This window comes from Eptatretus burgeri, chromosome 2, assembly GCF_056783735.1.
Source record: "Eptatretus burgeri isolate ZD-2024b chromosome 2, Ebu_testis_v1, whole genome shotgun sequence".
Classification (NCBI taxonomy): Eukaryota; Metazoa; Chordata; class Myxini; order Myxiniformes; family Myxinidae; genus Eptatretus; species Eptatretus burgeri.
This window is the reverse complement of record NC_140962.1, coordinates 139,249,038-139,264,325: the sequence shown is the minus strand read 5'-3', so window position 1 is coordinate 139,264,325 and position 15,288 is coordinate 139,249,038. Positions and strand designations below refer to the sequence as shown.

General features: G+C 43.7%; 2 non-coding genes and 1 pseudogene across 3 annotated transcripts; all 3 read right to left on the bottom strand.

The window, feature by feature from the left end:
• Nucleotides 1-988: 988 nt before the first annotated feature.
• LOC147033296 (U1 spliceosomal RNA) lies at nucleotides 989-1,152 on the bottom strand. The gene has a single exon (XR_015055655.1). It is a non-coding gene; the product is annotated as a U1 spliceosomal RNA (small nuclear RNA).
• Nucleotides 1,153-4,778: 3,626 nt separating this feature from the next.
• LOC147033295 (U1 spliceosomal RNA) lies at nucleotides 4,779-4,942 on the bottom strand. The gene has a single exon (XR_015055667.1). It is a non-coding gene; the product is annotated as a U1 spliceosomal RNA (small nuclear RNA).
• A 4,045-nt stretch (nucleotides 4,943-8,987) lies between these two features.
• On the bottom strand, nucleotides 8,988-13,161 carry LOC147033294 (uncharacterized; annotated as a pseudogene). Its single transcript, XR_015055515.1, has 2 exons — nucleotides 11,266-13,161; nucleotides 8,988-10,612 (listed from the first exon to the last, which is right to left on the bottom strand). The product of XR_015055515.1 is annotated as an uncharacterized LOC147033294 (transcript).
• Nucleotides 13,162-15,288: the final 2,127 nt, after the last annotated feature.

Below are 15,288 nucleotides of genomic sequence, written 5' to 3'. Positions count from 1 at the left end.
GGTCGTATCAATGCCACGTGCTCACCCAGTACATCCTCGGCGAAATGCGGTCGAGCAATTAATGTCCGTTGCTTAGCCCCTCTTTATACATACATACACATACATATATGTACGTATGGATATGCCTCCATGTCACTCTATGAGTGATTTTTTCATTTGTTACTTACGAAATCTATATTGATGACTTCTGTCATCTGTTTGTGTGTTTGTGTGTGTGTGTTTGTTTGGGTGTGTGTTTGTTTGTAGACACGATAACTCGAAAACGGAAGAAGCTACCAATGTCAAATTACACCACGTGATTCAGGAGAGTGATGGCTCGCGCTGATTAGATTTTGGTCAAAATCGGTCAAAGGTCAAGGTCACAGTGAGGTCAAACATTCGATTTTTGATGGTTTGGTACAGAATCATCATAGAAACTTCTGATTTGCGTCGCTACCTTCTCGAGAGACAGCTTTTATGAGACAAGGTCAGAGGTCAAGTTGACGATTTCGTAAGTACCAGTCAATGACTGCTTGTTTGTTTGTTTGTCACTTGTTCGTTGCTGCCACGGGCACCATGACTCGCAATTGCATGAGTTGCACGCCCCGAACGCGACCTCCGCTTGCAAGGTAACACCATGAGCTGTGAAGCTGCAGTTCGAATCCCGTTCCAGCTCGAGTTGAATGAGTTTACCTCAAAGAATACAAACCATCCTTCCAGTCATAAAATGCAAGTTTATCTCCTCCTTCTCCTTCGTATGCAGCACAAGGCTGTGGGTTGCGTCATTGGATGAGGGCGCGGCTGGGCCGCTTGATGCAGTGCCCCAACACCCAGTGCACTGGTACTCATTTCGCCGACCTGGGAAAGATGACAGGCTGAGTAACCCCACTGATGTTAAATCAACACCCAACAGAAACTCAAACTCAAAACTTAACAATCCCAAACCAACCACCTGAACCATGAAGCCAACACCAGTCATGTTAAGTTTATCTGTTTTTAGTTTAAAGATGAGGGGATAGCGCGAACGCAGTCCCCCACTACCACAAATAGTACGGTCGAGTTTCCCATATTTGGGGAAATCGCAAGGGTCAACCCCCCCGGAGTGCAATGGGTGAGTCTCACCATGAGGGAACCGCCTTACTGATCACGGTATCTCTCCCGTCAGGTAAGTATGACTTGTTCATTCACGGGATTCCTTTTCTAACTCCGATCACCGTCTTGCTGTACCGGGACCCATTCACCACATCTCCTGAATATTGATATAAATGGTGAATGTTACAAGAACTTTACAAACACATTCTAATCGGACGATTTGGTTCGATATTATGATTTAGATATTTGGAGAATTTCTCCCTTCGCCGCTGTTTTGAGGGATTTAAAAATGTCTTCATGATTTGATCCCGTTTGAGGATTTTGTCCTGGTATGATGACGCCAGGATTAATTTAGTGACGTCATGATGCCAGGTTTAACTTGGTGACATCACGCCGCCGGTTGTTGTCGTGATTTCCCAGCTCAGTGGTTTCCTCGTTGGAAGATTCTCTGAATCATTTAGTGAGAGGGAATATATTGTCGCGGAGTGGCCGGTCCAGGTTCATCTCCCCGACCCAAATTGTGCTGTCAGGCGGTTAACACCGCCAGCCCCCGAACGGCCAAACTACTCCCTTGGAGGCCACAGCTGAAACTCTGAGATTTATGTTGCTCGTGGGGAAACGGCGCAATGGCGGAGGGAACGGAGGCACGGGGAATGGTTGCACAGGCAGGGGGTGGGGGGTTATACTCGAACCCCACAACAAATACACGGATACAGCTTCTTAAAATGAACACGTTTCATGAAAATAGACAAATATTTACAAAGGATAATAATAAATGTAATTATGATAAATATGTGAGTTAAATGAAACTCTAAGTCGAGGAACCTCAACACACAGACACAAATACAGACAAGGGGAAACAACATAAAAGAAAATCCCTCCTTTCGACCTGGTACTTAGTTTGGCCCGGAGATGATCTTTGTGGAACTTGGAACCGAGGCGATGGTGTTTGCATATGCAGACACGTGCAAAATGGCGCCAAGTGGCTTCTTTCGCAGCAGGACCAACGTACGCCAGGCAATCCGCAAGCAGAAATCCGCAACACCAAGGCTCAGAGACCCCGTCTCAGCTGCTTCGTTTCCCATGTATCCCTATGATGATTCAACCCCCCCTGGGATTCAACCCCCCCAGAAGCAGCTGCTTCGTGCACCAATCGTCCTCACCAACCCGCTGTTTGTCATACACGAGATTCAGGGTCTGTTCCTCACGACCCAACCAAGAGCCAAAGGCCAGCATCTTGCTTCACCATGCAAGCCCAATCGCCTCAGCATGAGTACGAGAATTGTGCAGTCTTCTTCACACATCGAAGGAAAGCCAGCGTCAAGGCCTGTTCTTACAGGCCATCTTTTAACTTCGATTCTTTCTCGACCACGTGCGTCCCTCACTCCGCACTCGTGTCTTCCCTCAATCCTTCCCTCAACTACACTCTGCCTCGTGCATGCGCTCTCCCGATCTCTCCATCCTATCTGGTCTGATGCCTCCCACTGACATCACCCCCAAACCACCGTTTCCTCCTCCGAGGCGTGACCTGCTCGCAAGAAACCCAGGAAAGTGGTCCTCCGCCCGCTTGGCTGGCTTCTGACATCATGCCCATCAATCATCAGCCTCGGGGGCATGACTTTGCCTGCCGTCGCCCTTGGAAGCGGGGCTTCTGCCTGTTCGACACGTTTTGCTTGTTTATTATTGTGGTTTTGGTTGTGAAAACACAGGAAAAAAGTCACAGGGAGGGAATTACATACTGGGGGGAACTTATTCATAACCCCGATCGAATTAAGACCGTCCCCGCATGTGGTGACACGTCACACTTAAGCTCACAGTTTCCCTACATAATTACATCGAGATGTCTCCTACGCGTCCACGGACCAAACAATTCGATTCAGTCCTAAATTCCCAATTCAATTCCTCGATCTACCCCACAATTAAAAACAATACGTTTGCAATTTCAACCTGATTGGACACATGGTCTGGTAGCCAGAATTTTTTTGTTTTTTTGGGGTTATTTTTTATTTTTTTTATTTTAATCAGACCCTCTTGGCTGTGCCTGAATGAACTTGAGAACAGAGGAGTTGCAGCTAAAACCCGAATCCTATCAAGGTTCCTCCTGATGACTCCATCTTTGCTTTTTGCTTGTTCGGGTTCCTTCTGATGACTCCAATACAGGACTGTATACCGATTTGGTCTTCCATTCGATTTGAATTAAATTTATTTTAATCCCATTCTGAATTCAATTGAATATAATAAATGGCATGAGTTGGGGTCAAGTGTCCGATCAAAGCAGGGTTGCCGCAAAGCATGACGTCTTGGTACTCGGTCATCACTGCCAGCAGTTATAAAGTGGCAGTTCCAGTTTTGTGTCTTATTACCCTCGGTAAAGGAGAGGGTGTTGCATTTGGGTCCATTTGTTTGTCTGTTTGTTTGTTTATTTGCCTGCAAACCTCCAGCCCAAACCGATTAAACAATCATTCTGAAGTGTTTGGAGATTAATGTCAACGACCCTGTGATGAGTCCCACATTGAAGTTTCATAAAATTCGGTCGACAAAAAGGTCTACATTGGCCAATAGGCCAATTTGAACCACAATTTTCTAAAATCCTGAAACCCAATCCGATTGACTTTAAATTTGAACAGGATTTGCACATCAGGTCATTCAATTCAAAGAACTATTACTTCTGGGGTTAAATTAGGTCAAACGGTCAACATAGACCGTAAGGTCACCACATCATCGGCTAAATTTTTTTAATTATTTCTAAAATCCTCAATTTTTATCTGATTGACTTGGAATTTGAAGTGCATTTACATCTCAGGTCAATTAATTCACTCACCTATTATTTTTGAGATCACCATTGGGCAAAAGTTCAACATAGACCAAAAGGTCAATACCGGCCGAATTTCTAAAATCCTCAATTTAAAACCGATTAACTTGAAATCGGAAGAGCATTTGCATATAAAGTCACGGAATTCAACCACCTATTATATTTGAGGTCAATATTCGCCAATAGGTCAACATAGGCCAAAACGTCAACATGGACCACATTTTTAAAATTCTTTCTAAAATTGTCAATTTTCATCTGATTGACTTGCAATTTGAAGACCATTGACATATCAGCTTACTGAATTCAAGGACCAATTACTTTGAGATCAACATAGGTCAAAAGGTCAACATAGGCCGAATTTCTAAAATTGTCAATTTTCATCTGATTGACTTGAAATTTGAAGACCATTGACATATCAGCTTACTGAATTCAAGCACCAATTCCTTTGAGATCAACATAGGTCAAAAGGTCAACATAGGCCGGATTTCTAAATTGTCAATTTTCATCTGATTGACTTGAAATTTGAAAGGGAATTTCATTTCAGCTCAGTGAAATACAACCACCAATTATTTTTCATATCAGCAAATGCCAAAACGTAAACATAGACCAAATGGTCAACAACTAAGGAACACTTTCTAAAATCCTCAATTTGCATATGATTGACTTGAAATTTGAACAGGATTTGTGTATCAGGTCGATGAATTCATCCACCAATTAATGTTAAGATCAAAAGGTCATTGCAGGCCTAATGTATAAAATTGCAAGATACGGCCAAAATCTACACACATACATATATATATATATGTATGCAAATTTTGAACTCGAAGTCAAGACGAAATAACCCCATCGGCCACCTGAACCACACGTTAAGTTTATCTGTTTTTAGTTTAAAGATGAGGGGATAGCGCGAACGCAGTCCCCCACGACCACAAATAGTACGGTCGAGTTTCCCACATTTGTGGAAATCGCAAGGGTCAACCCCCCCGGAGTGCAATGGGTGAGTCTCACCATGAGGGAACCGCCTTACTGATCACGGTATCTCTCCCGTCAGGTAAGTATGACTTGTTCATTCACGGGATTCCTTTTCTAACTCCGATCACCGTCTTGCTGTACCGGGACCCATTCACCACATCTCCTGAATATTGATATAAATGGTGAATGTTACAAGAACTTTACAAACACATTCTGATCGGACTATTTGGTTCGATATTATGATTTAGATATTTGGAGAGTTTCTCCCTTCGCTGCTGTTTTGAGAGAATTAAATATATCTTCATGATTTTATCCCTTCTGAGGATTTTGTCCTCGTATATGACGCCAAGCATAACTTCGTGACGTCATGTTTAACTTATTGACGTCACGACGTTTGTTGTCATGATTTCCATGCTCGGTTGTTTCCTCCTCACAAGAATCTTTTGAATCATTTCGTTCCAAAGCCTGATGTTGGCTCCACGGTGAAGGTGGCTGGATTAACATCCCAGGGTCATGAGTTCAAGTTCCTGTCCGTCCGTCGTTGAATTAACACCAAGTGGGTTGACTAAGCCTGTCATCCTTGAGAGGTCGGCTATTTGAGTAGGCTACCAGATTCCTGGTAACAACAGCACCGATTTGAGCTGACCCCGAGAAAATACTCTCACCAATCAGCCACAGGCTGAATACGAATAAATAAATAAATTTCGTTCCACATGGATCGCTCTGTTTAGACTGGACACAAGATAACATCAGAGATTGAAACAATGGATGGATTGAACATGACGACGACCTACCTGCCTGTGTTGGGAGAGCAACACACCTTGTGCTTTGGTCCATCACGGGAGATTGCAGGGTAAATACACGCAGGTCTTTGTAGTGTTCCACTTGGTGTCGAACTTGTGGTCCTTTTTTACATGTTTTTTTTTTGTACACGTAGTCAAGGGTCATGGAAGGGCGAGAACACAGAACAGATCAGGAAACATCACAACAGGAACTGGAGTAATCAGAGATTACACACCCTCGCCAGGACTTGTTTTGTGTGCTGTTCGTGTATTTTGTGTGGTGTTCATGTGCTGGTGTGTTACATCATAGGACATACCTAAAACTGCCACTTTGTAACTGCTGGCAGTGATGACCAGGTACCAAGACGTCCCACTTTGATCGGACACCTGACCCTGCCTGACCCATGGCGTTTATTTTCGGTTCACGAAAAAAAATAAGTGACCACTATATTCGTTGTTGTTGTTGTCTGTGTGTCTGTCTGTCTGTCTGCTGGTTAGTCGATCGAGTCGAAAAAAAAAATTTCGAATTTTTTTTTTTTTCGATTGAAATTATTTTTTTTGATCTACCCTTATTTGTTGGTCGTGGTGTCGGTCTGACCGTGTGTGTGTTTGTCGGGCGTTTTTGACCCCCTTGCAGTTGTTCGATTTTAATTAAATTTGGGTGGTAGGACCAGTTTATGACGTCGTTGTGCCGCGTAGGTACTGGTTGCTGACGCACCTTTGGTTGCCTAGCAACGGGACTTTGAAATCCTTTAAAAATCATTAAAAAAATTATTTTTTCGAAAATCAAAAATCGGGCCACGAGCGACTGTGGGCAGTACATTCAGCCATATTGTGAAAAATTTCCAGCCGGATCCTATGAAAACTGTCGGAGAAGATAGACTTTGAATGAACCCTGGTCGAAAACAATAAAAAAAACGAAGTTCGTTATATCTCAGAGACTATGAGTCTCAGAGACATCGACTACCCAATAATTGGTAAAGGAGAAAGGTGGGGGGGGGGAGAAGAAGAAGAATTCAGGCCTGTTTGAGTTGACCTTCCAACGGCCTTGCCCCAGCCACAGGCCACAAGGATGACACTTCACCAACACCCTTCCCTCTCTCTCTGGAAGGGTTCTCAAACTTCGCCAATAAACGAACCGGAGCAATTCCTGCAACACATTGAAGCCACACGTTGCTTCAAGTTGGCTCAGGTGACACTCAGGAGGAAACGCTTCTGTTCCCTCTCCGATCAACGCGTCCTCATGAGGCCCTCCTCTGCCTCAGCGTCTTCAACACAGGCGGTACCTTGACCAGGCGGTCCTCGGAGGGATCACTCCAATCCTCAACGAGGGCTTACAGGCCAGGTCTCTCATCACACAGACCAGACCGCATGTCCTGCGTTCATTCCCACCTTTTTCTCTCTCGCCCTCTCACCAGCCTTTACGCCTGTCGTGCCCATTGACTTTTTCAATTTCCTTACCACCATCCTTGTACTTTTTTACTTTTTCACCCAAAAAATCATGCTCCTCCACCCTCAAGCTCATCCAGGCACAGCCAAGTGAGCCTCATTCAAAAAATAAAAAAGAACCCAGATCAAAACAAATAAACAATTCTGGCTGCCAGACCATGCATCCGATCAAGTTGAAATTTAAAACTTATATTCCCTATCACTACCATTTCATAATTCTGAAGTTTCACATCGATCGATGAAGCAGTTCTAGAGAAAGAGGTTTTTAAAAAGATTTTCGCTCAATCCAATATGACTGCCAGACCATGTGACTTATCAATTATTAGCTCACTTGGACTTTAGTCAGGTGAGCTCACGCAATCGAGCAGTGCCTGTAGGTGAGTGAGTCAGTCAGTGAGCCAGTCAGTGAGTCGATAAACACCAGTCATTATCGCTTAAACCCAACACCCAATTTTGATGAAATTTGGCCACAAGCTTCATATATATTATCATAATATATGATGCTTGTCATAATTATAATTACAACATTTGACATGAGTAGTCCCTCCTATGGTGAAAATTTTTCTCAATCGGACAGGAGGTTGTGGAAAAAACCACTAAAGTTCTGTGCAGACAAACAAATAAACAGACAAACAAACAAACAAGCAGTCATAGACTGGTACTTACGAAATCGTCAACTTGACCTCTGACTTTGTCTAATAAAAGCTGTCTCTGGAGAAGGTAGCGACGCAAACCAGAAGTTTCTACCATGATTCTGTACCAAACCATCAAAAATTGAATTTTTGACCCCACTGTGACCTTGACCTTTGACCGATTTTGACCAAAATCTAATCAGCACTAGCCATCACCCTCCTGAATCACGTGGTGTAATTTGACATTGGTAGCTTCTTCCGTTCTCGAGTTATCGTGCCTACAAACAAACAAACAGAAACGGAAGTCATCAATATACTTACGAAATCTTTAGATTTCGTAAGTAACAAACAGACACAAATGCAATACCCTCTCCTCTGGTGAGGGTATCTAGGAGGACACTCGGTAGAGCGCATCCCTCCGTGATGCAATGCCTGATCCAGTAAAACATATCGGGCCCAATAAATTTTTGTGAGAAGTCAAAATAGTCAAAAAATATACAGTACGCGATCGTTTTTGGCCTCATCTCTCAATGGTGAAGAATCACTTTAGAAATCAAAAAAATTCTCGTATCCAGATCCGGATTCGGATCTTCACCAAAATCTTATCAATTCGTCCGTGTCACACACCCAACCTGTCCACCAAGTTTTGGCCGAAATCGAACATAACTTTTTGAGATATCCTGCACACAAACAAACAAGTAGCCCACAGTGGTGATGGTGGAACAAGTACAGTGTACAGTGTGATGGTACAGTGAGACTGCGTGCATCCTGCAGATACCTGAAGCGTGGGGACAAATAAACCGCACGCAAGGCCGATTGATGCGATGCGAAATGATAATTGTACCCCCCTCGCCCTTTGCCTTGAAATGAGATGTTCATCTTTTGCATGATAGAAACAATCGTTCCTGAGATGACGTCACAATACAAGGATTAAACAATCGCCTAAGGTTCTGTCCAGAATGTTTAGGGGCGGTACTGGCCAGATTGAACTTTTAAACTTTAACGCCTCAAAAAATCATTGAAATGAAAAAGCACGTTCAGTTCTTGGTGTATTACATACAATTCATTATAATCATCCAAAAAAAGGTTTGTACACAATTTTCATTGCACTGAACCTTCAAGGTCACAGTAGGATTCGTAGCAGATTCGCAGGCAATTGTATTGTTTTATCTTAAAGCGTGTATTTACGTATGGCCTACTCGTTTTAACGGCTCGTTGAGCGTAACATTTCTTTTTTCAAGAAAGAATGGGAGTGAAAACATGGTTTGGAAACTGTTTAATAGAAAATGAGTCGGTTGGTGAGCAAGTACAACAAAGGAAGATTATACAAACAATGTGATCAATGTTTGATGTGGGCAATACCAAGACATTGTTAGCGATAAGTTGGAGGAATGAACTACATTGCGGGAGGTAATGGAGTATGAAAGTTTTGAAGACAAATAATAAATAATAATACCATTCCTTTTGTGCCATAAAGGCACATATGGCTGTCAAGGAAGTTTCAATGGCAAGGAGGACAGTCCTGAACAGGTCACCACTCAGACACAGGCTACCCTGAATGGTTATTACCACTGTACACTGCTACTCATTTCACTGACCTCAGAAGGATGACAGGCTTAGTCAACCCCACCTGGTGTTAATTCAACAGAAAACATGGGCTCGAAATCAGGACCCTTAAGTCCCAAGCTAGCCACCTTAACCACAAAGCCAACACCAGACTGTTTTGAGGATAATATAAAGGTTGGTTGCATTTGTGGACTGAGAGAAGATTGGCAATGGTCAGGATGGAGTCAATGCAGGGAGTGGTGATGGTGAAGTGAGTGCAGGCAGTAGTGATAGTGAAGTGAGTGCAGGCAGTATTGAGGTTGGAGAAATTAAACAACCTACCAGCTAACCCAACATCTTAAACTAGTTACTATCTGATGAAACAGCTGACTATTAATCACTATCAAAGGAAAACGTGCCTATGGATGGTGAATATGTTGGAGATGCACCTTGAATGACTATTCCCATCAATGTTTAGCCAAGTTTAATTATGTTTATGATTGCATTTTTGTTTCTTATTCATGGCATGCCAGTTATCATCACTGACAATCACAAGTAAGATCTCTATCTTACTTTTTATCAAACAGCATTACTTTGATGAAAGAAGAACCACATTTTGGAGATATACAAAGTGTGTTCTAGTATCTATTTCCAGTTTCAGTTCTTAGGGAATCTTGGGAGCCATCGCTAACATGGGAATGTCCATCCGAGTGTCTCTTGTACAGTGTGCGAAGTTGACCCCCAGCACCCGGCACCACATGCCCTTTGTCAAAGACTTTACACCGCAGAAATGGTAGTCTTGGTCCTGAGTGACGTTGGTGAGTTTCCAGAGGAACACTTTGAGCAGAGTGAGGCCTCACTGTCCATCCAGCCACAAGATCTGCCAAACTGTTGTCTCCAAGTATCAGTGGTTGTCGGACACGGCCTTCAGAAAACAAGGCAGCTGACCAATCAAGTCGACCTTCGATGCTTCCTGGACATCCCACCAAAGTATAATTCCTTTGTGACACCCTTGATTGTTTTTTTCCATTCTCCTGGGCCTTGTCCAACCACACGCTTTCACTCTGATACGTTTCGCCGTAATGCTTCACAGTGGTTCCGGTTCCCCTCCATGATGGTTTTGTACACTTGGCACCATGGACACCAGATTCTGCTGCTCCACTGATGGCTTGACCTTTATTGTAAGAGCCTCGTGAAGTCGGAGAATTGTAGGACAATCTGCGGGGAAATGCTGAGTTGGTTTGCAGAAGCCGCATTTCTCGCATGGCGCTTACCACCGTATCCAAGGAATCTGAAACTTTCTCTTTTGAGGCCATCTTGTGGTGTCTTGAACAATAACACAATCGAGGCTGGGTGAGATCACAAAGTATTTGTTAAGGCAAAATGCTCTCTTGCATTTTCAGGTGCATTATAACCACATGATGGGAGCTTACTGAAATCACAGTAGTTTTGATTATGGTTGTTCATAAAAAGAGATAATGAAAAGATTAACACTCCGTCATAAAGCAACTCGACTATAATGGTGGGAATAAAAACACAATCGTGAGTCAAATACTTATTATGTATACATACGACCACCCACCTGGGCACGTTTCATGTAGACGTGAGCATAAACACACAAACACGAACGGCATGAATATGTAAACACACACACACACACACACACACACATACACACACACACACACACACACACACACACACACACACACACACACACACACACACACACACACACTATACGTGATTACACATCCAGTGCTTTCAGAAAGTATTCACACCCCTCGACTTTTGTCACATTTTGTTGTTACAACTTGAACTTAAAATGGATTACATTAAAAAATTTTCATCACCGAGTATGCAACTCCTTTGCTCTGACACTCTAAATTGAGCTCAGGTACATCCAATTTCTTTTGATCATCCTTGAGATGTCTCTGCAACTTGATTGAAGTCCACCTGTGGCCAATTCAATTAACTGGATATTATTTAGAAATAAACACACCTTTCAATATAGGGTCCCACAGTTGATGGTGCACGTCAGAGCAGAAACTCCACCACGAAGTCCAACGACCTGTCCAAGGTACTCCGAGAAATAATTGTGAGGAGGCATAGATCTGGGGAAGGGTATGAAACAATTTCTAGAGTGTTGAAAGTTCCCAAGAACACAGTGATCTCCATCATTAAGAAATGGAAAGAATATGGAACTTGCCGGATTCTTCCTCGAGCTGGCTGTCCAACCAAACTGAACAACTGGGCAAGAAGGACCTTGGTCAGGGAGGTGACCAAGAACCCAATGACCACTCTGACAGTACCACAGAGTTCCTTGGCTAAGATGGAAGAACCTGCCAATAGGGCAACAGTCTCTGCAGCACTTCATAAGTCTAGGCTTTACGGGAGAGTGTCCAAATGGAAGCCACTCCTGAAAAAAGTCAAATGACATCATGCCTGGGGCTTGCAAAAAGGCATGTGAAAGACTCTGACAGCATTAGGTGAAAGATTGTGTGGTCTGATGAGACAAAAATTCAACTCTTTGGCCTGAATGTAAAGCACTATGTCTGGCAGAAACAAAGCACAACTCATCACCATCTCACACCATCCCTACCGTGAAGCATGGTGGTGGCAGCATCACGCTATTGGGATGCTTTTCAGCAGCAGGGACTGGGAGACTCGTAAGGAGTGAGGGAACAATAAATGCAGCCAAATACAGGAAAACCCTTGAGGAGAACCTGCTTCAGAGTGCAAAAGATCTGAGACTACGCCGGATTTACATTCCAACAGGAAAATGACCCCAATCATACAGCTAAAAAAAACACTGGAATGACTTCAGAACAAGAACATGAAAGTCCTTAAGTGGCCCTGCCAAAGCCCAGACTTGAATCCCATTGAGAATCTGTGAAAACATTTGAAGATTGCTGTTCACTGATGTTCCCCATCCAACTTAACAGAGCTTGAGCAAATCTGGAAGGAACAATGAGAGAAAATCCCCAAATCCAGGTGTGCAAAGCTGATACAGACATACCCAAGAAGACTGGAAGCTGTATTCGCTGCCATAGGCTCTTCTACAAAGTATTGTTGCGGTTCTGTGAAACCATCACTCCTCAAGGCAAATACACACAATATATAGCAGTCCCCAGGTATACGGGTATCGTGTGTCGCAGGTATACGGGACAAGATGTGTTATGAGGGCTTTTAGTTAGGTCTTTAACTCTATTCTCCATACCTTTATCAAATTTATTTACTTTACCTCGCACACACGACCTCTCTTTCATGCAAGCATGCAGGCCACAAGACCGCACGTTAACAGCCACTAAAACCCCATTCAAACTGCACACCATTCCCAATGGGCACTTTGTTTCAACCTTCTCCGTACCCAAACCCCAACACCACAACCTTCAAATGACCACCACAATGCCTTCCTAAAAATCTCAACAATAACATACGCTCAAACTTCTCACCACAACCACGACAAATGCTTCAACATCTTCACCACAAACGCCACAGCACTTCATCCATCTCACCGCAACCACTACGGAACTCCGCAACCACAGTCGGCACCCCAAGGACATGTATGTGCACAAACAAGCACACACATGGACAAGTACATGCACACATGACCAAGTAAATGGATTGACGTGCACATGCATACACGAACATGGAAATGGCCACATGCACACATATGTACACACGAACACACAAACAAGTTGCAAGGGTTAATGTGAGACTGCAATAGGCTTCTGAGATAATGTGAAAACTAGAAGGTCACCCGGTGGAGCGCACACCTCCGCCAGGTAATGCCTGATCCACCAGAACATATCGGAGCCCAATACATGTTTGAAATATCATGCTATACAGTACTGGATCTCTCTCTCTCTCAATGGTGGCCCAATCTCTCAATGGTGAAGAACACTTTAAATATTAAATAACTTTCGTATCCAGATCCGGATTCGGATCTTCACCAAAATCGAATCAATTCATCGTAGTCACACACCCAACCTGTCCACCAAGTTTCAGCGGAATCCGTGCACAACTTTTTTGAGATATTCTGCACAAAGACAGACAAACAAACAGAAAGACAAACAGACAGAAAGGGGTGAAAACATAACCTCCTACACCTTCGGTGGTAGAGGTAATAATGAACTCATCACGTGCTGGCTACTCACTGGACAATATTAGAGATTCGTGTCTGTTTTGTATGCAAAGTCGAGGCTCATGAAAGGAGCTAGAACATATAACGGATCAGGACTAACAGAACAAAAGGAGTAATAGAAAGAGAGGGGGGGTGGAGGATGGGATACAGCAACATCATGCAAATCACGGACAAAAGAGAAAGACTTGGACAAATAAGGGATGTTAGGGAGAATGAGGGGTCGAGGAGGACACACAAGTTGGTAATATAACGGATGGAATATAAATGTTTTATTTCTAAATTCTAGTTACAGTAATCAAACTGTTTAATTTGGCATGATCACCAAGTCTGTGACCTGACTTGACCACTCAATGTCGTTCTCTACATCGTCGTCTTGTAGGATCTCACCTTTTTCATCGTTCAATCACCCACATTTGTTTTTAACCACGTAAGGACACAGAATTATTGATCACTCGAAACCACGAGACAAGGTTTTGGATCCAATTATCACCACATTCCACAAAAAATTTCAAATTTAAATGCAATTCGCAAATAATGATGCAACTTACATCATCGTCCGACATCTATATTCGCATCAGGTGGTGTCCTGAATAGTCGTGCACAAAGACCCCACCCACAATACCAACCCGCTGCGGTGGACCTCTGCACTCTTCGACTCCTTTGCTCTTCTGCCACACGAAGTGTCGAGGAGTCATGACCATTGCGCGGGCATCGGGTCATATCCTGCCCCAGCAGCTGTCCGACCAGGTGGGTGCACCGTCGAGCAAGAGGTCACTGTTTGCACAGAGAGCGCTGCCAGGGTCTCACCGAATTGCTTGCTTTGAAGCCATTTATAGATCATTCCTGAAATTCTGCGAGAGAAACGTCCCTCCCATCGGCGGCTGTTTGCAAAAGTCACTTATTGCAGACCTCTTTCACTCACTCATCATCCATTCATTGTACAGAGATTGGTTTGGTCCATTATGCTCTGCCGGTACAACAAGGACATGTTACCGACAAACGTGTGTCTCGCACATAATGACTTCAAAATCATGACCACAAGAAGAAGGCCTAAGCCAATAATCAGATCTCATGAGTCTTCTTTGGTGCAGGGTCCTTGGAAGAGGAATCATCAAAAGTGGGGATAACCACCTTGAAAAAACTTTACCATGACAACACTCACCGATCCTGCTCGGGCGGCCAGGTGAATGGTCTCTCCCCTTCCCCCAGAAATTCGGAAATTCTACCTGGGCTTCCTTTTTTTCACTTTTCAGGTTTTCACCTACTTTAGAGAGGGGAAAAAATCACACAATGGTGCATTGCGCGTGCGGTGACCGCCGCATGGTGTATTGCGCGTGCGGTGACCGCCGCATGGTGTATTGCGCGTGCGGTGACCGCTGCATGGTGCTTTGAGTGGCAACACGGTGACGGCGGCACACCATGTCACTGAACGAGTCTATGCTGCTGAATGTGCTGCTACTTTTCTCCTTCCATGGTGTTCTTGCCCTGTCAATGCTCCAGAAAGACGCTCCTCGAACGGTGCGCTCAATGCTTGCCCAAAAAGGTGGCAGGAAGAGGGAAGGAATAAAAAGCGAGATAGTCCGGATGTCAAACACCATTTTTCAAGATGACCCTGCATTAGGGTCCACACAATGTTTTTCTGCATTTTTGTGATCACCAGACCATCTGAATGAATATTCTGATTGATGCCACTCTGGCACCCTTGAGCATTTTTGTAGAAACCCATTAATATACAAATTAGCGGTGGCCATTGTCAAAACTACTATTTTTCTTAATATCTCCAAAAGTAAGCATTCAAAAAGCCTGGCTGAGGTGTCTACACCCATGTTTTTAGGGTCACTGGTCATGATAAACCCACTTACAATTTGATAACATTGA